The sequence below is a fragment of the Gavialis gangeticus genome, unplaced genomic scaffold (assembly GCF_001723915.1).
Source record: "Gavialis gangeticus isolate Ggan-Ray unplaced genomic scaffold, GavGan_comp1, whole genome shotgun sequence".
NCBI classification, from domain to species: Eukaryota; Metazoa; Chordata; order Crocodylia; family Gavialidae; genus Gavialis; species Gavialis gangeticus.
In genome coordinates this window covers 111,408,129-111,418,778 of record NW_017729031.1, presented here as the reverse complement: position 1 = coordinate 111,418,778, position 10,650 = coordinate 111,408,129, and the positions used below count along the sequence as shown (strand labels likewise).

The 10,650-nt window shown below is 46.8% G+C and overlaps 1 long non-coding RNA gene across 1 annotated transcript; it reads right to left on the bottom strand.

The window, feature by feature from the left end:
- Nucleotides 1–924: 924 nt before the first annotated feature.
- LOC109301791 lies at nt 925–10,127 on the bottom strand. Its single transcript, XR_002098628.1, has 3 exons — nt 10,054–10,127; nt 3,068–3,070; nt 925–939 (listed from the first exon to the last, which is right to left on the bottom strand). It is a non-coding gene; the product is annotated as an uncharacterized LOC109301791 (long non-coding RNA).
- Nucleotides 10,128–10,650: the final 523 nt, after the last annotated feature.

The following is a 10,650-nucleotide window of genomic DNA, read 5'->3' as shown; positions in this document are numbered from 1 at the left end:
AACACTGTTACAGCCCCCTGCTGGCTTGCTTGCCTGTCAGTTTGCTGCAGACAGTATAAAGAAGTAAGGAGAGAGATTGAAAAGGTCTATAGCGTTAACAGATGCATATACTGGACACCCCTCCCTTGCCTTAGAGAACTAGCAAGGGGCTGGGGTTTGGCAACACTCCCACCCCTTGAGCAGTGAGTGGGGAAAAGCCTGGCATGGTGCAGGCAGACCTCACTAATCAGAGGTCCTGCCGCCACACCCCACCTCAGCTCAGCACTGTGCAAGGGATGCTCTAGCGTCCCCTGGCTTCTAGTCTTTGCCACTGCAAGCATGCGTCTGAATTTCCTCAGTCCAGAGAGAATGTCTGTCTGGTTACAAACTGGTTCAGCCTAGCCAGCTTAGACTAACCTGCAAAGATTGAATCAAATTCAGGCTCAGGCTTTGTGAATGTCTGTTCCTAGCCTAAAAGGTTCTTGTGTCCTTGTTGTGACAATATATTTAGCAGAATTTCACTGGACTCTGACAGGGCCATGCAGTAAGTGCTTCTGCTATGTCCTCCAACTTGCAGCCTCCAGACCAGTGTTTCCCAACCTTTTCCTGCCCAAGGAAATAATTTTTTTTTGGCGGCACAACTGTTAAGGCATTCCCCATCCTCAAGCTTATGAACTCATTGTAGCTCATTGCTGTGGCAAAACTCGGTGGTACAGCTGTTCAGAGGCTCATGAACTGTGCGTCCTCCACAGCCAACACATGAGCAGTAGATGAATTTCCTTCTGCTTGACTGGTTTTCTCTCCCCCATAGCCAACATGTGCAAATCTTCTGTGAATATCTCACTGGTGCGGCTTGTTCATTAGTGGTAGGCAGCTGGAGAACTTGCTTCTCATTCCAAAATTCTTGTGGCATGCCAGGGAGCTCTTCACAGCACACCAGTTGAAAAGCATTGCTTTAGGCTATCAGAAGGGCAGAGACAACAAACTTCCTGTGCCAGCAATGGGTTAACATGTTACTGAATCCCTCTGAAAATCTCAGCAGATGCCACCTGAGCATGCTCGGACATTATTTTACAATCAAATATAACTCATCTGTAGAAACCCATCAGAAAAATTGTTAGTCCTCACTAAGACAACATTTCAACTTCTAAACTGCAGGCTTTGAGTGAGTGCAGATTTCTGCTCAGAGAGTGAGAAATACTGAATCCAGACAATGCTGGAAGGGAGCTGCAGTCCGGAAGAATATAGCTTGGCCAGATCACTTGAGTGATGCATCTTGTGTAACATACCAATATATTTTTTAAATGCCTTAAGGGCTCAACATTTCAAGAGCCTTCTATAAAAGCAAAGCAACATTGTTGCATTCAGGGTTACGTTTACAGCCGTTGAAGTTCATTCCTGTGGCAGCAGGAGCTTGCAAGGGGAACAGTTACAACCATTCACATAAATCCCTCCCCAGCAGCAGCTCCCCACCCCTTTTTGAAGAGGGTTAATAATTTCCCACAGTTCATAGCCAGTGAGCACATTTTAAAGTACTCTATTAGCACTGCAGGGAGTTTAGAAAGGTGTTATTTCAAACTCTACTTAGCAAAATTCCTGATCAAAATGGAGCCAGACCCCTTTCTAGAACGGTAAAGGAAGGAAAGAAACTGCCCTGTGGACACAATGCATGCATGTACAAATACACATATACTCACACATGCAACGTAATTACATATATATATACATGTGTACTACATGTCTATTGGCTCCCAGTTGAAGCCCGGGCAGCCTGGGCTTGCACTCCATCCACTTTTCTTTGTGTCTCTTGGTTGAAGTGAGGGCTGCCCTCCTTGTGGATGATTTTGTTGCCCTGGAGAACCACCTCTATTCAGATGGATTTTCCCTGATGGCTGTTTGCTGGACACACTGTTGCCTATCTCTCTAGCCATGGACAGCCAGAAAAGCAGTGGGCCTGGTACCCTACTATCCCTTCCCATGTCCAACAAGAATAGCAGTGGGATCTGCTTTGAGATCCAGCAGCAGCAACACCCAAGTAAGCCCACCTGGCCTGTCACACCCTGTATGAAGTGACCACTGCCCAGAGGACTGAAGACCTTCAGTGGCAGCTGCAAGGAGCCCTGGCCACTGGCACCTTTGTTTGCCACTTAGACCTGGTAGCATTGGTGGCCTGCCCCTTCTGAAAGGAGGAGGTGGAGGAGATGCTTTTCCATACTTTCCTGGACTTCTCCTGGCTGCAGCTATGCATTGTTGCCCGCAGCACCCTCCTTGGCATACTGGATTTGGACTTCTCCAAGACTGTACATTCTTTTTATTCTGTACTGAGCAGCTGAGGGGAAATTTGGGCAATTTCCTTCAGGGTCAGGCCAAAATGGTGACCCTGAAGAGTCTTAGAAATCAGCTTATGGGGGCCAGACTCTGGCAATACGCTCCAACTCTCCTGGTTCTTGGCTTGAGCACTCACCTGAGTTTGCATACATCACCCTGCAACAGAATGTGGCCCAATTTATGTCATGCTGGGTCATCAAGGGGGTACTCTGCAAGGTGGAAGAGGGTCAGCTAGTCCTATTTAACTTGTGATGCCATGAAGAAGGATATTGAGCAAGAAAAAGGGGATTTCAATCTCTGGGGATAATGGGAGTTTGTAACTGATAAGTGTTTCATGCCCAGCCCCTTGGAGAACTCTGCACTTTGGCACTTTCACCTTTTGTTTTTAACATTTGTTATAATAAAGGTTTAAAAAAGTCTTATTTATGTAAGTGAGCATATAATCTGTATATATAAGATCACTATTTTGTGGCACATCACAATAATAGCAGCCATTGTGTTTAGGGGGTTGCAGGTTCAGTAATGCTAGTGTTGCAATATGTTCTCAAATGCTTTCCTATGTAAAGCCCTGCATGGTGCAAACTAGGGGCCAACAACTTTTTTGGGCAGAGTGCTAAAAAAACCCGCAACCTTTAACTTGTAAGATGCTGGTGTGCCAGGGGCAGACAGCAGGGGAGCTGCTGTGGCAGTGCAGTCCCTGCCCCTTCCCTGCTGCCTGCCTCAAGACATGCATGCCAAACAAAATGCATTTGTGTCCCACGCTCTGGCACCTGTGTCAGGGGTTGTGTACCCCTGGTCCAGACCTTGATTTTATATCGTGGCACTTTGAGTGGTGGCATGTCTGCCTGCACAAGTGCCTCTCAGCACCATGCTGGGCACTGGTTCAGTGCTAACTCACAGTTAGCCTTGCAGGAAAGGCCTTACTTAGGGAGATCAAAGTACTTATTCTCAAGTACAGCCAAGAACAGATGGAACTGGCTGTATAGGGCATGTGCATGGGGACATGTGGAGCAGGACTGGATGAACACCTCTATAGCGCATTATGACTTTTACATCCTATCCCTCTTTGAACATCCTGGCATGCTCACCTTCCCTGTGGGAGAATTTCCGGAGAGCCCTCACACTCCTCATAAATTTGCTTAGATTCACCTTGCCAGAATCTGTGAGGAAAAGGAGAGTTCAAGGTTAAGGAAGGAGAAATAAACCTCGTGGCTAGCGTTGTAGAAAAGGCGTTCCCAAGGTGTCCATAGAAACTATCCATTGTACACACTGCTAAGGCATATGCACCTGCATTTTCCACTTGCAGCTAACAAGATTCACTGAATCCCAACCAGAAAGCAAAGGGGAAGTGGAGTTGACTGGAAGTTGCAGTGTAACTAGGGTAGGGTGAGGGCAACACCAACCCCAGGTGCCAATTTAGAAGGGCTTCCGCTGTTGCCCCAGTTCAGGGGAGCCTGCACCGTGGCAACAGTGACCAGGGAGTAGCAGCCCCTTTGCTACTTGGAGTTTGCTCCCCATTTACCTCCCTTCCCCCAGTGTTCTGGTCAGGGTGCCAGAGTTGCTGGCTATGCCACTGGCTGCAAGCATGGTCACTGACACTGTGCCAATGAATTAGAAGTGGGCAGGTTTACAATGAAATGCATCTCAGCCTGCACTAAACCTGAGAAGGGCAAGGCTAAATGATAGGCATTCTGGGCCTGTGCCTACCAAATGTCCCTGGAGTCACATGATTGTGTTAGACCAGGGGTGTCCAACCTTTTTGAATGTGTGGCCGGATCATGAACTTTTTATCACCCAGTGGGCTGGTGAGCCATATTCAAACACCCTCTGTCCTGGGCCAGAGAGACCTGGCCTGTGTAGACCTACTGCACCTGCTTGTTCCTGCAAGGTTCACGGTAGCTGCTGGTGGGCAGAGGCAGGAGGGACCCATTGTGCATCCAGCCAGCTACTGCCCCAGAGACTAAAGGGGAGAAATAAACAGCTCCACATCTCCATCTCCCCAGCAGCGCAGCCCCACGAGACGGCGCTGCCTGAGGGGGGCTGGAGTGAGGTGGCCACTGCACCGCAGCCCCTCACCCACCCGACCACACGGCCCTGCTCACCTTGGTGTCCAGCTGCCTGAGCATGCAGCCCCGGTGGCCTCAGAGCTGCGAGCCCAGAGCATGGGGTCCAGCAGACACTGGCTCCCGCCACCTTGCCCCGCAGAAGTCATTCCAGGACCCCACTTGCTGAGGCCCCCCCCCCATGCTAGGGATGGGACAAGCCCGGCTGCAGTGGCAGGGGCTCAGGTGCATTTTCCCCCTGCCTGCACCGGTCAGTCCCGAGGGCACATGGCTCTGCCACCACTTCTGCTGGCTGGTGCTGACCTGGCCGGCCTCCTCCCGTCCCCAGCAGCACATGGGAATCTGGCTTCAGCTGCGTGCTGCTCCGGATGGGACAGACCTGCCCGGTTTGGCACCAGCCAGCAGAGGCAGCGGCAGAGCCGTGTGCTGCTCGGGACTGACCGACACAGGTAGGGGGAAATTTACATCTGAGCCCCTGCTGCTCTGGCTGGGGTCGTCCTGTCCCGAGAGGCACATGGCTACTCCTCTTCCCACGCACCACGTTGGCAATGTCAAGCTGACATGGTCTGTGTGGGAACCTTGTCCCTTTCCCAGCCCTTCAGCAGCTATTAGGAAGCTGCTGAGGGGCTGGGGGAGGGACAAGGGGTGGGAACGAAAGTAAACAGTGTTTATTTTCATTTCCTGTCGCAGCACCGTGGGCCTTAGAAAATGCCTTGGTGGGCCGCATGGCGGCCCACGGGCCATATGTGGGACAAGCCTGTGTTAGAATTTTAGCTTTCCTAGAAAAAATGCAGTTATAACAAGAAGGCTGAGCAGAAAGTTTTAAATCTGTGAGAGGGAAGTAAACAGTGTGGTGCCACCTGCCCTAATCTACAGACCACCTAAACTGAGAGAAGGGAAAGATGTAAACTGCCATATTCCTTTCCATGGTAGCACTGTGAGGTGCAGTCCTGTTGGGTGCAGCCTCAGGAGACTCTGTAGCATGGTGTGCGAGAGGCCCTGATTATATAGAAGTGGCATTTATATAGGGGTGGTGAAGGCTTGTGATGGGTTAAGTCACACTGTAACTATAATTTAGGGATTGTTTGAAGTGTATCACATGTGCATACACCCATACATATGCACCTGCATACATACAGGTCTGCAATTGCAGGAGACTGCTCTCCACCAAAGGATAAAACATGTTTCCAATGCTCACCATCAGGGGTAATGTTCTTCAGAGCCTCTTGGATCTCCCTATGGGTTAGGAAAATCCCCATGTTGTCCAGAATACAGTCCAGGCTTCGGATGTTAACCCTGTCTTCTTGAATAGGTAAAGGAAAGAAATAATAGGTATCTGTAAAAGTTTCAGGTCTTGGAAATCAGGGTTCCCCTGAAGTGATGCATTAATGGATTGTATAGGATTGTTTTGCTTTGGGTACATTACTCTATTTTGTATTGCATGACGTAGCTTTTGGTTTTAACAGTGGCCCAGGTTATAACCTCACATATTCTAGCAGAGAGGTGGAGTAACCCTGATGGCATTCATAGAGATAAATGAGAAGAGAATCTGTCTATATGCCTTCTCCACTCTTTCATGTAATGCTGCTGGCATTGTATGCACCCTACAGGTCACTGATATAGAGAAATCTTGCTCCTTTTGTAGGATGTTATTCCTTTAAGAGTAAGCCAAGCTGGGAAACCTTTCAAACTATATATTACGAGAGCTGGCAGAACAGAATCAAACAGGGATAGGCAGATGGAAAAGCCGGCAGGCACAATGCTGAGAAAACTCCATGTAAACACATGAATTATACCCAATTTTATTTTCCCTTGTGACTAAAAAAGAAGTTGAGATTGGGCCTGGTAGCTCTTTAGTCTGAACAGTTTTTAAAGTGCCGATTTCTAGATCACCCCTTGTCATGACAACAAACTAAAAGCCCTGGGAAAGGCAGAGTGCTCTGGTGCAGTGATTCTCAGCCAGGGTGTTATGGCACCATTGGGGTACCTTGAGATCATTTCAAGGATGCCATGAGGTGCCAGACAATGTTAGCACTGGTAGGTGTGCAAACATGATTCACAAGATAAACCCAGAGATTTTAAATAGAAATCTATGGTTAAAATATTCTGACCTGCTGTAGTCTTTCTGAGTTCTTTGCAATAGAATGATTGCATTATTATTTTTCTGTAGTCAAACAAGAAGTGAAATTTTATGCATTGGCATTTTATGAGAGTCAATTAAAGGATGCCTTAAGTCTACGAAGGTTGAGAACCACTGCTGTAGTGGATAGCACAGTGGTCTGGAGAGCTGGAAGACACAAATTCTGTTCCTGACTTTGCTACTAACTGCTGTGTGACCTACCTTTTGTCTATGGCAGTGATGCTCAACCTTTTTGCCCTATGGGCTGGATGAATGGTACCCAATCCATCTGCAGACTAGATCTGGCCAGTGGGCCTGGTCTGGCTGTGCAGAGGTGAGGAGGCATGGCCAAATGTGTGGATGGGGAAAGGGAAGAGGAAGGAGGGGGGAGGGACAGGGCTTATCCCCAATTCAGTTGAAGAGGCAGGGCAAGGGTGTGGCCTGGCCCCAATCCAGCTGTATGGGGGGAGAAGGTAGTGCAACATGGCCCAGCCCTGATCCAGATGTGTGGGGAAGGGGGCATGGCCGGGCCCTGCCTGGGGCTTGTGAATTTGGAGCAGGGGAGCAGTAGTGGTATTCATTTTGGTATTAATTGCCACTGCTTCCCTACTGCCAAATATCCTGACACATGGGGAGCCCCACAGACTGAATACCATGGCTACATGGGCTGATCACCTCTGGTCTATGGAGACTGTAAACTCTTTAAGTAGCGACTATCTCTCATGGTGTGTTTGTACAGCACCTGGCACAGTGGATCACTGATCTTGACTGTAGACTATGAGTGTCACCTCATATAAACCAGCTGTTCTCAACCTTTGCACCTTACATCCCACCAACCATTTGGTCAAAAAACCCTGGTCCCACCATGATAAAAACAAACCCCCCTTTCCCCAAGAAGTGTATTTTTACATTTACATGCACTTTAGTATTATATTATATTATATTATATTATATTATATTATATTATATTATATTATCAATCAATTAATTATATTTTCAAATGAGTTGAAGTCCCACTTTCACGACCTTCGTGTCCCACCAGTGGTTGAGAAACACTGATATAAACAATACATAAATACTCTTGACAAAACACAGCTGCATCGCCAAGAATGCTACCAAAATTACACAAAATGTAGTTCTGTCAATCAGCTTCTATCACCAGTTGCAGCTGGCTGGAAAATTTGTGAGTGCTTCCAAATTTGAATGGGAAAATGGCTAAAAACTTCTCAGTGTTCTTTATCATGAAATTATTTTTTCCTGTTTTTCAGCCACTTCTAGAGTGATTCAGAAAACAACCATATTTCAATGAAAAAAAAAATTGGGAGAAAACTACTCCTAAAATATCTTTGTTTGCCAGAGAGTTTTGCTTACAATAACATTTCTTTTGCATCCTTTCCTCTTTAGCAAAACAATAGTATGAACAAGCAGCACAGGCATATCTGGGCCCAGAATAACTGTATTTGCTAACTATTCAATAATATATAAGGTAAGGCAACATACATCCTGACAACTTCTAAGACACAGAACATCCTGAGAACTGTTAGAAGGTTCATAAGCCATTTAAAGGAACACGTCCCTATTTCTGTACTGTACACTGAAGTTTCTACTTACTTTCAGTTCGGGAAAATTGCTGACTCTTGGTCAAAGCCATCATGAAATCTTCCAAATTCACCTTCCCATCTTCTGCATGAGACAGTTCAATTCAGAGAAGGAAAAATGATGAATAGGTACTAAGCAAAAAAGAGGGGTTCTCCCAAGCCATCTAAGAGCTTTGGATGGTAATTGTCTAACATACTAAAAGCACAGGACCAAATTAATCCCAGTGAAAACATCTTTGTCGTTCATAGTATTACAAAAGGGATGAGTTAGTTTAAAAATAACAATGAAGGAAAACAGACATAGGAATGTTCAGGGGCAAAGCCACCTGAGCATTACACAGGTTTTATACCCAAGAAAGACCATTGCTATCTATGGAGTTGCACACACATTACAACAGAATAATGCAGTGGGAGTCAGCCATGTCATTTTAGAATGTTTTGGATTTCCATCCAGCCCTGAGATGTGAAGGGCTGAGAGAAAGAAGGGTCTTATATCTGCATTATAACTGTGGTTCATGAAGAGGACAAGGCCATGGCTTATAGTTCCTCTTGAGGTATCTGCATGTCTTTTTCTACACAGGTATTAAAATCCTCAAGCAAGGGATAGTACACTACATAACACAGGGTCATAAATGCATCCCTCATCCAATGGGTCGATTTTGATGCTAGAACTATGAGAGTGAAGGAATAGATTCAGCATCAAAAAATAGATTCCATTCAATCCAGCCCAAGTGTTTATTTTAAATAAAATGAGTGTCCTCCTGCATACCCTTAATGCAACCTCCTGTGTCTGCAAACCCTTCAACACTCAGTAGCCCTGAAAAAAGACATTCTAATTTTTTAGATGCTCACCTTTACAAGTAATGTGCTTCAGAGCATTCTGAATCTCCTCTGGGGCCAAGTGTATGCCCCTACTGCTCATGATGGACTCCAGCTGCTGAATGTCCACCTCATCCTCTTTGATGGAGCGGATGGCTTTCATGGCTTCTTCCATCTCTGTGAACATGAGAAGGTGCCATGAAGTTTGTGAATACAGTGTATTTATAATTGTAAGAAAATGGGAGTGGTTAGAAAAGAAAACAAGCTACTAGGGGCAGGCTGCATCTATTGGGCCTCCAAGCAGACTAAGCACCTAAGTACATTTCCACTCCATTCTGCTTGAGTCCCCAAGCATTCATGATTAAGCATCTACTTTTGTAACGCATTATCATGACCCTTAACACTGAGTCACAAAAAATCAGCAAGGGGAGGAGGACCCATTCACCTTTTACATTAAATGCTTTCCAAGGACTTGCACAGGATGGAAGAGAGTAGCATTTAGGTGCTCAAGTCCACTCTTCAAAGCCTTGCACATTAGAAACCAGATCATACGTGACGTGTAGGGAGAACACAGGGGGTTAGGGGCTCCCCTGACAGGGCCGTCCCTACCAGAGATGCCGCTGGTGGCATCTGTGGGTGCTCAATGTGCCTCCCCCGACAGGGCCATCCCTGCCACCGCCATCTGTGGGAGCTCACCAGCTCTGGCCCGCCGCTGCCAGTGGCATCTGCAAGTGCCCCACCAGACTCAGGAGGCACCAGTCACCCATGGACCAGATTCTATATCAGATAAGTTAGATACACCAAGGAGATGCTTAAAATTCCTTCCAGCATTGTGGACACACACCTAGAATTCAACAACATGAAGCACCTGCATCCATCTCTTTTCAACATATGCTTCTTACTCACCGATGTTTTCGGAGGATTGTTGAGTGCCAGTCAAACCCTTCAAAAATTCTTTAAAATCCACTTTCCCATCTCCTGTGAGATAAGATATAGGTTAGAGAGAGAAAATAATTGACAGGAACCAGCTGGCAAGGAGGCCTTGGTTACATGGATAGCATTCCCACAGATGGGAAAATAGAGACTAAAGGACAACTGGCAGTGATGGATTTTATGTGATAGCAGCCATCTTGACTGACATGTCCACCTAAGCCGGGGCGGGCAATAATTTTGGGCAGAAGGCCGCTTACTGAGTTTAGGCAAGCCAGTGAGGGCTGCATGGGTAGCCCCGACCCTTGACAGGTGCCCCATCCCATGGTCGCCATTTTGAGAATGCAATCCCGCCCCCTAACCCCTGACCTTTGCCACCAGAAGTCCCTCCCTTTGTCCTCAGGGGTACTCCCTTCAGCAAAGGGTTTTGCCATCACGGAACCAGAAAAATACCAAATTATATTCTAAAAATCAAACGTACTACAACATTCATTAGTTTCAATTCAAAAAATATTTTTGTCCTGGTCCTGATTTACATGTGTGTGTGTAGTGTACATAGAGGTGATAGTATACTAGCTTAAAATGAAGTCTTACTCTTGTATATTGTGGGAAGGTGTGAGTGGTAGGATGGGTATAGGTTTGTGGGTATGTGGGGTGTGTGAGAAGGTGTGTGTGTGGGGGGATTTGTTGGGGGGTAGATAGGTGTGGGGGAATGGGTGTGTGGTGTGTAGGCAGGTATGAGTTTTGTGGGGGGCTGTGAGTGTGTGGGGGGAGGGTTGTGGCTTTTTTGGGGGGGGAGGGGTTGGCCCCCACC